Raw genomic sequence first — 12516 nt, forward strand, 5'->3', positions numbered from 1 at the left:
TGCTCTCTAAATGCTCAGAGCTGATCACTTTTACCAAGGCTATTTTACAGCTAGGGAGACTGATGAACAGATGGCTGAAGTGCAATGCAGCAAACCTTCAGTCAAGCAAGACACAGTAGTTATTGACCCCAGTGTGATCCACTGCACAGGGAGAATGTTGTCCCTTGTTCCAACACACTTTCACAGTGAGATGAGACTGATCTCAAAGGAGCAAACCAGTCATTTTTGTCTAAACTCAGGAATACCTTAAAAATCCATATCCATGTTTTCTTCCTCAGCAAAAACACATGTAGAGAACTCCCAGAAGTCAGCCCAAAAACAGAGGGAAGGGAGTAGAAATCACATTTGCAGAGCAGGAAGCAGACACTTCTGGAAACTGTTCTGCTCAGCCACCAGCACGCCTCGAGGAGGATTACACAAGAAATAAACCCGCAGTTTAAAGTATGTAAACTGATAAAACAGCCTTGCTTTGATGCTTGCTCTGCAAGAAGCATTTCGGCTGAATCAATAACACAGCACCGTTCTTGCGCTGCGGTGACACTGCAGTGTCTGCAGAAACATTTTCAAATTTCAGCTGTAGGGTTTATTCCATAAAGTGCAAAGTTTGTGGTGCTTATACTCTGGCGATGCAATCTGTGACGGTACATTGCTGCAAGCACTCCCACTTTGCCACGGGATGGATGATGTAGGATTTAGCTTTCTGTAATGAACAGCGTGTTAAATTTATGTGCATATTGTATTTCTCCAGTAAGAATGCCTGGCTTTTTACAGAAACCACAGAGAGATCCAGGTGGAGAAGTATTCAGGATATGACAACCTCCTATTGTGGATTAGATCAGAAAGCGAAGCAGCAGCTGAGCTTAATATATGGACAAAGAGTCAAATTTAGTTTATGGTCTTTTTCAGAGCATCCAAAAAAACAACCATCCATTTGAGAGTCCTAGTTCATCACTGGTATTTGCCATGCCAAAGATTTTGTATTTGGCAAAGTGAAGCCAAGAGGGAATGTGGAGCTTGGATAAGTATCAAAACTGGGAGGATAGGCAAGCAGATGACAGGCCAAATTTGAATGCTCTGGGTTTTGGAGCAGACCTGGATTCTGTTGTAGTTCATCTCCCATTTGGCACTTTCCCCCCCCCCCAAATGCAAGTCCTTTGCTGCATCCCAGGTACAGTACATCCGTAGATATTCCAGAGGCAGGGCAAGCAAAGACATTTGTCTTTACCATAAAGGTTTTCATTAAAAAAAAAAACAAACCAAGTTTTATTTAAGTGAAAAGGGATCTCAAAAGCTCTATCCCAGTCAGCATTTGGATTTATTCCTTCTCAAACGGGGTGTTGCAATAGCCACAGACCATATTCAGAAAGAAAATACCCCACTTGCTTTTCCTGTGAGCCTTCTGAGTCTTTTTCCTTTTCTGCCTGTCACTGCTCTATCATGCTTTCACCCTCATTTCTTTGACCAGAGCCTGCAAGGCCCCTTTCTCATTTGGCACCTCTACACCGAGGTGACAGCATCCTACAGATGAACCAGCCCGGTGGCACCAGCAGCTTCGCTGGGGCAGCCCAGGCTGCAGCATCTGCACGTGTTGGCACAGCCAGGCCGTACTGCCATACCCTCAGTGATCTCAGTCCTGAGGATTGCTCGTTCAGCCGGATCCCTATGGCACTGCCACATTTTCCATTGCACCATAGCAAAGGCTTTGATTTTAACAGCCTTAAGAGGTGCAAATATTTGGAAGGCTCCTAAAACTAAATCAGGATACTGGAGGAGAGGTAGCTAACATTTTCAGATGCTCTGAGCCTACCACATTACCTATTTAATTCTCCGTATTCAAAATATTTTTGCAATGGTTTCTGTGGCAATGGAGCTGATGCGATTCACCAAGCAGCAGCAGATGTCAGCTGGAGAAACCCGCTCCAAGCACTAAGGGCAGTGGCAGCATCAGCAGAGTTCCTAGGGCAAGCTCTTTTTCCCTTGTATCAAAACAAAACCATGACAGGGTGCAGAGCATTCCCATTTTGACTTTTGTAGAGATTCTCCACACTACGTATGCTTGAAATAAGTCATGTGAAAGAAAAAGATTGAAGCATGCCACTGTGACATTGTGTAGCACTCCATCTGAGGAGCAGTGCATGAAAGTTTTAGCTACATCATATTTTGATTGTTTCCATTTAAAGTTGTCTGTAACTTTCAGCCAGGAAAAAAACAAACAAAAAAACCACACCCATGAAGAAAATTTCAGAAGCACCAATTTCTGTGCTAATTTGCAGAGCCAAAGTTCAGCTCATTTTTTTTTCCCCCTCCTCCTTACTCCATCATCAGTGCTCCAGACAGAGTGAGTAACAATGCCACAGGAATGAGTTGGGAGTAAGAGGCTGACAACGGTATGGGCAAGAAATTTTCCCATCTCTCTCAGTCCTAGAATCCTTCGAAAGCTTTCCTTCTTTTCACAATAGCATCCCAGTTCCCCACTTCACTCATTACCTTCATTTCCAAACACCTTGTTCAGTCCTGATCTGAGTATCTAACGGGAAAAGGAAAACCACCCTTCAATTTCTATTTTTAATTTTTTTGATCATGCTCTTCACTGTTCTCTTTCATCTCCTTCCCTAAGCTCTTTCTTCCTCCTTTCTACAACTTGTTTCCTCATTATCCCTCTTTATGTATTTTCATTATTTGATTTATTCTCCCTCTCCGTAGTTTTGATCTTTACATTCTGTACACCAACAGCTATAAACTCTGCTTTCACCAACCAATCCCTTACTGCTGCCAACAGTTCTTCAAGCACACGTGCTCTCTTCATTGCTTTGTGTTGGTAGGAAAGAACTGTCATGAATACTGACTCCATTTATTTGCTCTGCAGCGTGACCTTTCTGACCCCAGATGAATTGTTTGGGATGGCTTTTCACAGCAAGAGGTAGCACCTTCTCCCTGTTCCAATCTGACCCCTTTGCCTTGCATCTCTTTGCTCCAGCTCACGGAAACAAGTTACAGCATCGTGTGAACAGTTGGAACAAGAGGCACAACTCTGCAGCCTGACATTGCTCAGTAAGTGCAGAGTCATGGTCTCTCTCCAAAGAGATTTGCCAATTTTTATTACGCAGGAATAAAGTCAAGACATCAGCAAACCATCAGAAAGTACATGGTCAAATGGGAACAAGGTCATTGAATCCTGAGAGGGACTTTCCCCGGCCTCCCCTCAGTGAAGCAAGGGTCAGCTCCCTTGGGGTGGGATGTAACTCAAGTACTGCCAAGACATCCCTGGGAATTGCATCAGTCAGGCGGGTATACAGCGCTTGTAACACTATGACAAAAGCATTTGGGAACAGACTCTGAACATCAATTCTGCATTGCCCTTTTGGGTTTAAATCATACAGTGGCCACTTCATATTTTGTGTAATTTTTCCAACAGCCTGTCAGTGCATTTGTTGCTGCTGTTAAATAACATTACTTTGGAGGTCAGCTAGATAGCCCGTTTTCTGATGTTACTCATATTTCAGTTTGCTTCTCCACTTCAGTTAGAGATAAGAGTCCACTACACTGACTGCTGTGCTCAAACCAGAAAAAAGTCTATCCCAGCTGTGAAGGGCTTGCAGCCCACACACACAGAGAATATGGAGAACACAAGGGGGTTACGTCCCAAGCATATGCAAAACACCCTTCCTCTTTTGATACCCTGCTTTCCTGCAGGACCTGCCAGCTCCTCTCCTCCAAGGATCCACAACAGGTAGCTTCCCAAAAAACCAAGTCACTAGTAAATACATGGGGTCCCACATCAATTGCACTAATTCCTTACAGTTCATCTTTATTCCATTACAGGTCAGCTCCAGAACTCAGGTTTAAGATGAAAAATAGGGAACCTTAATCAACATCACACACCCTCAAATATCTACACCCCCTCCTGCACCCCAAGTTGTTTTCAATGCAATGTCTCCAAGGGAGTGGATGCTGATCTACATTTCTGTTACACAAGAGGTAGAGGTACTTAAAAAACAGTCAACTTACACTAGAACACACTGTAAATTAAAAGTCACTCACTCTATAGGGCTGACAAGATTGTCATGCACTCAATCCTGCATGCACAATTTGCTGGCAGCAATAATGCACGTGAGAAGAGTCAGAGCACTTTAACTCATCTCTGCACAGCCGACACGGGCAAGAGGAATAAGTGGCATCCTGCCTTGTACTGCTGCCTCCTGACACTCACAGGAGTTTGCTCTGCTGTCACTGCAAGCAGCAGAAGAAACGCATTACACTTCGCTGAAAGAGTTCTTCAGCAACCTGCTCCTGTTTTGGTTGGCACAGACCTCGAGAGGACTCTGGGAATTTGGAAGCTCGAGAGAATTTGCTTCTTACGCACTGCTGGCACAGCCAATACAGCCTTCCAAGTCCCATAACAACCCCTCCTTCCCACATAATCTGCTTTCCCAAACATTTAGCCATCTCAAGGCCCTACTTGGATCGCTGCGCATGTTTATCACGCTGCTACGTCACACCTCTGTGGTACTGCCCAAGTGCTTGCCTAATGTCTGACTCCTGAAAAAGCATGGCTGTTTATACAAGCTTTAAATGATGCACATAGTGATGAGACACGTTGGATTCTGCACGCTGTGTCCAAACTTTACTCTTAAAAATAGCCTGGACTGCATCACTGCATTTGTTCTGATCTAAAGAATTCATGTGCTCTCCAGTGCCTCTAGTAAATAATTGACTGTTTAATATAATGAGTGTCAGAATAATTTAATGTTTAATCTGCCTAGAGTCTTGGTTGTAGTTTTTAACTCTTTCCTACCTCCTTTGAAACAGACTGCCCCTGTGCAGAGGTGAGGAGGAAGGGTGGAAGGGGAGAAAAGAGTGACTCCTGGTCATCTTTCTGGGTGTCTCTCTACATGTTCAGCACCTACTTGTTCCCATGCTGATTTAAAGCCACGTAACAGCTTCAGTGACACCTCAGACCAGCATCTCCAAGGATCCTCAGAGAACCCCAATAAGGGACAATCCACCAATTCTTGCTCCTCTCACCGTAAGGATTTTTCTTTTGTTCTGCCACATTTCCAGGCATTTCTCATTGGCAGGTTTTCCTTCCTGAAATTCTGCAGTGAAACAGCCAATTCTTTTTCTTTATGAAAACATTTAGTTTATCCACGGCTCTCCTGAGGACTTCCTACTGGACAATTAAAGACAAACCCACAACAATCAACCTCCTTCTCCATGGCTCTGCCAATACTGCAAATACTCACTGCAGATCTTTTTCATTTTCTTCCATTTTAAGTTGCCCTCTAAAAATCTCCTTTAATACTTTCTTCTCCAAAAAAGGCTTTCCCTTCTCCTGACCCTCTATAATCTTCCTCTGCCTCAGGGGCAGCTGTGATGGTTTTAGGAAATGCTGTGCTCTTGCTATTTTTCTCAAGTTTTTACAACTGAACCAAACTCATCATCTAAACCCGATGGGAATCCTACAGCAAAGTTCAGAATAATGTTATTGCTACTAGCTTACACCTGTAGCTACATAAAACGGATTGGTCCCAAACATCCATTTTGGATTCATGAGCTGCATCAATGTAAGATTTAGAATCACCTCATAACTAAGAAATATTCCAGAAGACCTTTCTGAAGGCCCTGCAGTTATTTTTTCCCTGTGTGTCATCCTCTAAGAAGCCCTGACCAGCTGTTGTAGCTGAACATCAACAATTTCTTTTTAGATTTTTATATTCCACTTCTGCTCCAATAGCTTCCCATTTGTTATCTATCTTTCCAGATCCACCCATCCTTCCAGAAAGATCAAGAGGAAAAACCCACACAAAACAAAAATCCCAGCTGATTTCCTATGTTCAAAGATACCACGGCTGTTAGACATATTACATGGTACCAAGACAGTGGCCCTGTTTGGAAACAACTCTTGCAGCCCCAAAACAGAGATTGCACCCATTTTCTCCTTGCGAGGTGTCATTCATAGTAAACCACTGTACTTCTCAGATCAAAGATAGCCAGGGAACCTCAGCCATGAGCACACAACAGGTGGAGGAAACCCTGGGAGGTCAAGGAGCTCGCACAAAGCTGAAAGCAGTAGGGCTTTCATTGTAATATTGCAGTATCTTCACACTCCAAGAAAAGAGCAAACACACTCGTTCCTCGTCTTCGAGAAACACCGTGCCACATTTGTATGGCATTTGTTTGTTTTCTCCAGACCATATGGAATTCCTTTCCCCACTTATGTATTTCAGATGAATCTGTTGGCAATAGCTATTCAATAGCTACAAGTCCTAAGACAGCACCCACATAATTTCATTTCCAGGTTTGTAGGAAACCAGCACAGATGTAGAAAGAGCACACTTCAGTATTTATGAAGTGCTGCCTTTCCATAAAGGGCAAAAAACCTGGTTATCATCATAACTGTTCATTAAATCCAAAACCACAGTTACAGGTGAACAACAATTAACCCAGAACAGGAAGGTTTAAAAAAAAAATCTAACACTTGTAGGGCCAGGCCTATGTCCTTGCACACTAATCTTTAAAAACACCAGTCACTCGAGAAGTGCTGGAAGATTCAAGAGGATCAGGATTACACCTGTACAGCACAGCTAGTGCAAGTCCTTGGGAGCTACTGGAAGTACACAGGTCATTAACAAGAGGCAGCACAGCAGTGCTGTGAACCATCACCCTGCATCACCATCACATATGCCACAAGAAACCCTATTCCTGTACCCCTCAAAGGGGCTCACATAACAAGTGTAGAACAGAGCTATTATCTTGCTGTTAACCTTTCAGGAAGAAAGGAAGATTTATTCCCTCAGTAGTTCTATATCAAACTCACATAATAGCTCTGTTTTACACTTGTTATCTTGCTGTTAACCTTTCAGGAAGAAAGGAAGATTTATTCCCTCAGTAGTTCTATATCAAAACATACATTTAGACCAAGTTGCAATAGACATGAATTCATTGACAATAATTCATTGACAGAGACAAGAGAAAGATGTGTCTTCTTGTCTAGCTAATGGCAAACTCACATCATGGGTTGTTTCATCTCTTATTTATCTCCGAGGCATCTCCCATCTGTTTTGGATGCTTTCACCATTGCCCCTGGTATTGGTATCCCAAATTCAAATGAAGTCAGACCTTGGGCTGACCTGGTAGAGCCCCTGCTGTACCCTTATTGTTCTTATTCCCTTCCTAAACCTAAGTTTTCCTCTCCAGCAACCCTCCAACAGCCTTCCCATGAAAAATTCTTCACAAAAAGCAAACTACAACTTTCTGACCTTCAGTTCCTGTCAGGGCTGCGTTTAGTGCAGGAGGGGAGGTGGGCTGTGCAAGTTATCCTCAAGAACAACTTTAGGCTCCCTGGGACTGGGAGAATTGGTCTTGTGATGTTCAAACCCACAACGGCAGGAGATGCCTGCAAAGCATCAGCCTTCCTTCTGGCTCAGAGCCCTGAGATAGGGGAGCTGAAGAGTTTGGTGAAAAGCTGTGATTTATAAGAATATTCTCTAATTAACCTTGAGTTCAGCACATCAAAGCACAGCCAGGTTATTTGCATTGCAGGTTATAAGGCATCCCCTACACCTCAGAGCAAGGAGAGACATCCTACAGTGACTGAGACAGGTTTACCAGTCCAAGACAGCACCCACATTTCCTGCTTCAAAGTTAAGTCTAATTGCTGGAGGGTTTCTTATAGTATGAGGCACCCAAAGCAATATCCCCTCTCCCGCATGTTTTACATTTTCTTTCTGAACTGAAGGAGCAGCACCAGTGCAAATAAACCCCCAGTTTCTCCACCTCCTATACTTCCACCTGCTTCCTCTATAGCTTTATCAGTAGGATCAGTTTTAAGCATCTTTCAGGAAGCCCCATCATCCTGCCTTGTCTAAATGGCCAAAGAACAGGCACACAGCCTTTTGCGTCCAGGTAGGCAAAACACTGCGGTACAGTTATAGGAGGGAAAAGAAACAGGTCAAGAGGAGTTCCATTAGCAGACCCGCAACACCACACTTAGGTAAGCCTTCTAACCCACATTTTGCTGCTATTTTGGGGATTCTGATCCACATTTGTAAGACAAAAGGAAAAGTAAAGTCTTAGAGCTGTTTCAGAGGAAAAAAGGAAGGTGTGGATGTAGCACATCTTGAGACATGATGCAGCAAAACCCAATCCCTGCTGGGAAACACAGACTCAAGTCCAGCTGAGGGCTCTGCAGTGCCTATCATTGTGCACACAGGCAGAGGCAAAAGCCATATTTACAGACGTTTTAATTTTGTAAACACGCTGTTTTGCGGCCAACTTTTTCAGTGCAGTAATTAGATGGAGATTTTCAGAAAAGCCTAGCTCCCACGAGTATTTATCTAGTGCCTACTTTGTGTCTGTGAAAACCTCCTATTCCTCCTTAGTGTCTGCAAAGGACCAGTTTGCATTAGAGTCCCAAGCAGGAGCAATTACCCTTGTCTTGGCAGTAATACAGCTCTTACAGAAAGCTAGGGCTGATTTGTTTCCTCACTCCAGTTTTCTCCCATGGAGCTATTTCTTTAATACCAGTCTCCTTGCAATGCTCCTCAGAACTTGTGCTGCTGTAAAAACCTTTTTTGAAACCACCTGACTCTTATTTCCCTCTCCCTAAATTTAAAAAAATTACTTTATGATATCTGGATCTTATAATAGATGGGATACATGCCAGGGGGAACAATAGGAGGAAATGAAAGATGAAATTATTAGCCAGGAGTTAAACAGGAGATGAAACTACTCTGAAGTGTTTAGGATATAAGAAGGCCTTTATTTTTGGAAAGAGCAGGAAGATTCTTGAGACTGATTCTGGGTGGGGAAAGGCTCTTACAGATAAAGAGACAATTGCTATCCTCTTCTACTCCTTACTGTTCCACCCCAACATATTTTTAAGGATCGTTCTATTCTTGCACACCCACTACATTGTTTCTTCCCCCCACCCATTGCCTATGATTCAACAGCATCCATAATAAAAATTTTAGTTAGCAGCAGAATGAATAAACCCATAATGAACAAGACAAGAAAAAGCACAGTTTTTGGAACACAAGCCAAAATTAGCAGCCACAAACTTCCCTGATTTAATCTCAGGCTGGGCTTTCAAACAATTCAAGCTGGTCCAGCATTGAGGTACAAAGTAGGAGCGAGCGGGCTTCACTCACCATCCTGCTGAGAAGATGTTGCCATCAGCGCACATCCCATCCTCCTCCATGAACCAGCTTCTGCAGACTGAGGCAATTGCTTTCTTCTTCAATTTAAAACCTACTTATCAGGCTGGGGAACACATGTGGGCATTAGGCACTCACGAGAACCTCCTGTGGCTCCTTTTCTTGTCAGCACCCTATGCAACTGCTTTGGAAGATGAATTAACTCAAGGAGCTTGTCCGCAGCTGAGAAGCCCCGTTCTGACTCAGACTGAAAATATGCCCATTTTGAGAACTAAGGCAGAAAACACAAGAGTCTGCCCATAAGGATGCGTGCACAGGAGGAAGGAAAATTTCCCAAAAAGACTTCACAGGTGTTTAGCGGGAGAAACTGCCCCTACAGCTTTCAGAGGTGTGAGCATCCACAATGAAGCTGTGTCTAGGAGTTTGAACTGTGAGCAAAAATGCTTTCTGAGGCACAGTGAGTGGATGTGCCAGGGTGAAGTGTCCCTAAACACCATGGCAGAAATACTTGGGATCTTCTTTTGTCCCTGATTTTCACTGGGAATGCTCCCCCCCTCCCTGCCCCATCTTTCCTTCTTTAGCTACAGCTCAAGGAACATACCCATCCTGAGTCCCAGAGGAGACAGACACAACCCAAGTCCTGAAAAAGAAAAATAGTAAGACGCCCAAAGCAGCAGAATTCATTAAATCGTGTTTCCCCATGCTGTGCCGTGTCCCGTGGTGCTCTCCCCTGCCCAACCAAGCCCACCACCACCACAAGTCTCGCCCTCCGGCGCTCCAGAGGAAGCAAAACCACAACCAGGCAGGGCAGAGAGAGAAGAAACACAACCACGGGTCAGAATTAGGTGACTTGAGCCCTTTATGATCAGGTTGGAGTTCATCAAAAAAACGAATACAAGTTTAGGTGAAAAACTTGTATTTCCTTAGTTAAAACTTCAGGTCAGCGTGAAGCATTTCTAAATGAGCCAGCAGATCAGCTATTTTACTTCCTATGCCATTTTTCATACTGTGATATTGATTTTGTTTGAGCATTGCAGATTTTTTTTGTACACTGCATTTTTTAAGGCTGGGTTTTTTCCCCCTTCCTCATTAATGATTTTACCTACAATTGAGCTATAGCACCAGTTTCACTGAAGTTTCCCTAGAATAAGTGGTGGTCAGGGTGACCTTCATTTGACACAGAAACTAACATTCATTTTCCTTACAACCTGCTATAAAAATAATAAAATATGGCTATTACTATTAATCTTCTCAGCATGATTGCTGAATGATGAAGGCTATTAAAAAAGTTAAGGTTATTGTTCTTTTGCTGAAAGGCAGAATTCCAATGAAATTTATATTACTCACTATGTAAAAGTTAAAAATTATCCCAAATGGAAATTTCTATCCATGCTGAGAGATGGGAATCGAGGATAACAAGGTGGGCTCCACTACTGAGTAGTAGGTGTACAGCCACTACATTAAAGGTGACTCTGCTGGGCTGAAACACTTAGCACCAGCCCTGCCCCTTCTGTGAGCTTATGAATCATAATCACTTTTCAGTAACCACCTTATCATTCTTCTGGGGAGGCTTTCAATTGCCCTGGCAATGTCGGCTTTATGTACCATAGTGATGGATCTATTAACTATTCCGTGCCTTCACGTTTTTCTGATGGGCACTGATGGTAGCAGGCAGAACCTCTGGATATTGTTTGGCTTTTGGTGCCTTTGTAAAGCTGCACCCTGAGCCCAGTTCTCCTTCACAGCCAGGGGATGGACCTGTTTTAGGAAATTTCCATGCAGTATACGCTCAACGGGCTTTTGACCTAATGTTATTCAAATCTTTGCTCCCCTAGAGAAGAATTGGAGCAAAAAGCTGAAAAATATTCCAGACAGGAATGTTATGTGTAAAAATATATATTAGACTAGTTTAAGAGAGGATAATAAGGTTGAATCTGAAACAGAGCATTGTTTCACATTAGGTAAATAAACCATCTCTGACGCATATTTAATTTACCTCTTGATGCTGGCAAGTGTATATTCTTGTATTTCTGAGCACAGCTTCTGGTTGTATCGCAGACACAGCTTTAGCTCAATCAATGTGCATGAAGAATAACTCCTGATTCATTAATGGCCAATAAATAGAAGAGAAAAACTGTATAAACACTCAATGATTGGCCCAATGCTCAGCGCAGTAGCTATCAGAACCCTGTCACTTCCAATCTGCCTGAAAACACATACAATGCCTGGTTTGACCAGACACCACAAGGGAGAACCAACAGCTAAAATGGAGTGAAACTATATCCCAGCAACATTTATTTTTCCAGATTTTGCATGTCTTTCATCAACTCGGTAAAATCACCAGTGGTGTCTGATCTCCCCGGGTTTCTTTTCTGTTGTGTGTGGTCCTCTCTGCATTTCTGCTGGCATCCATCAGACACTGCTTGGCTGCGTGCAGGAGTGGTGTGAGAGTGGTCCTTCAGCCTGGCACAGTCGCCTGTTGCGTCTGGTAGATGGAGCTGTGACATACATGTGGCCTGAATTCCGATGCTGCCTGCAGGAGCAGGAAGACTTAACCACATGCAATACCTATGCACAATAAAACCTGAAAATCCATACCAGTCACATTTCCTCACATCAACCTCAGCCATGTCCCAGATTTATAAGGCACTTCTAAGCGATTTCATTCATAGGAATGCATCCTGGCTAGCACTGCCTTCACATGCAGCATGCTGCTTTTGATTTAATCTTGATTAATTATTTTTGCCCAGCCATTCAAAGTCCACTCATCAGGGGCACTGATTTATGGCGCAGGGCATGAAATAGCCAGAATCTATTAGAAAGATTTGCAGTTACAAGACTGAAGCATTATTTATTGAGGTTTCACTAGGAATCGGTAACTTTTCCCTCAGCACCTGTGAGTGGGCAAGTGGATTCTGTTATGTTTTGTGTGATGGTTACTTCTTTTATTTATTTGTCTGTTCTCAGTAGATGAGAGAGAATAACAATAGCTACAGGTATCTAACTACATGCATTTAAATAAGACCTAACACTCCTAACAGTAAATGGAGGGGATGTAAGACAGGCAGGAGTTTCCGGCCCTGCACACACCTAATACCTGGATCTATAAGCAAAAAGATGCAGAGCTCATCGACTTTTAATTTAATCAGTTAAATGACCAGAAATAGAAGTGTTGAACACTGACTATTGTATCTCACAAAGCAGCTGAAAGCTTTCCAGATACACTCAAGCTTTCATGCCAAGTTAAAAAAAAAAAAAGTGGTCCCAAAGTTTCACAACCAGTATTTTTGTGGGAGTTAAAAACATACATACATTTGAACAAATATTACCCCTCTTCCTTGCCTGCAGCAAGAGGGGAGGC

This window comes from Eurypyga helias, unplaced genomic scaffold (genome assembly GCF_000690775.1).
Source record: "Eurypyga helias isolate BGI_N326 unplaced genomic scaffold, ASM69077v1 scaffold5295, whole genome shotgun sequence".
In the NCBI taxonomy this organism is placed as follows: domain Eukaryota; kingdom Metazoa; phylum Chordata; class Aves; order Eurypygiformes; family Eurypygidae; genus Eurypyga; species Eurypyga helias.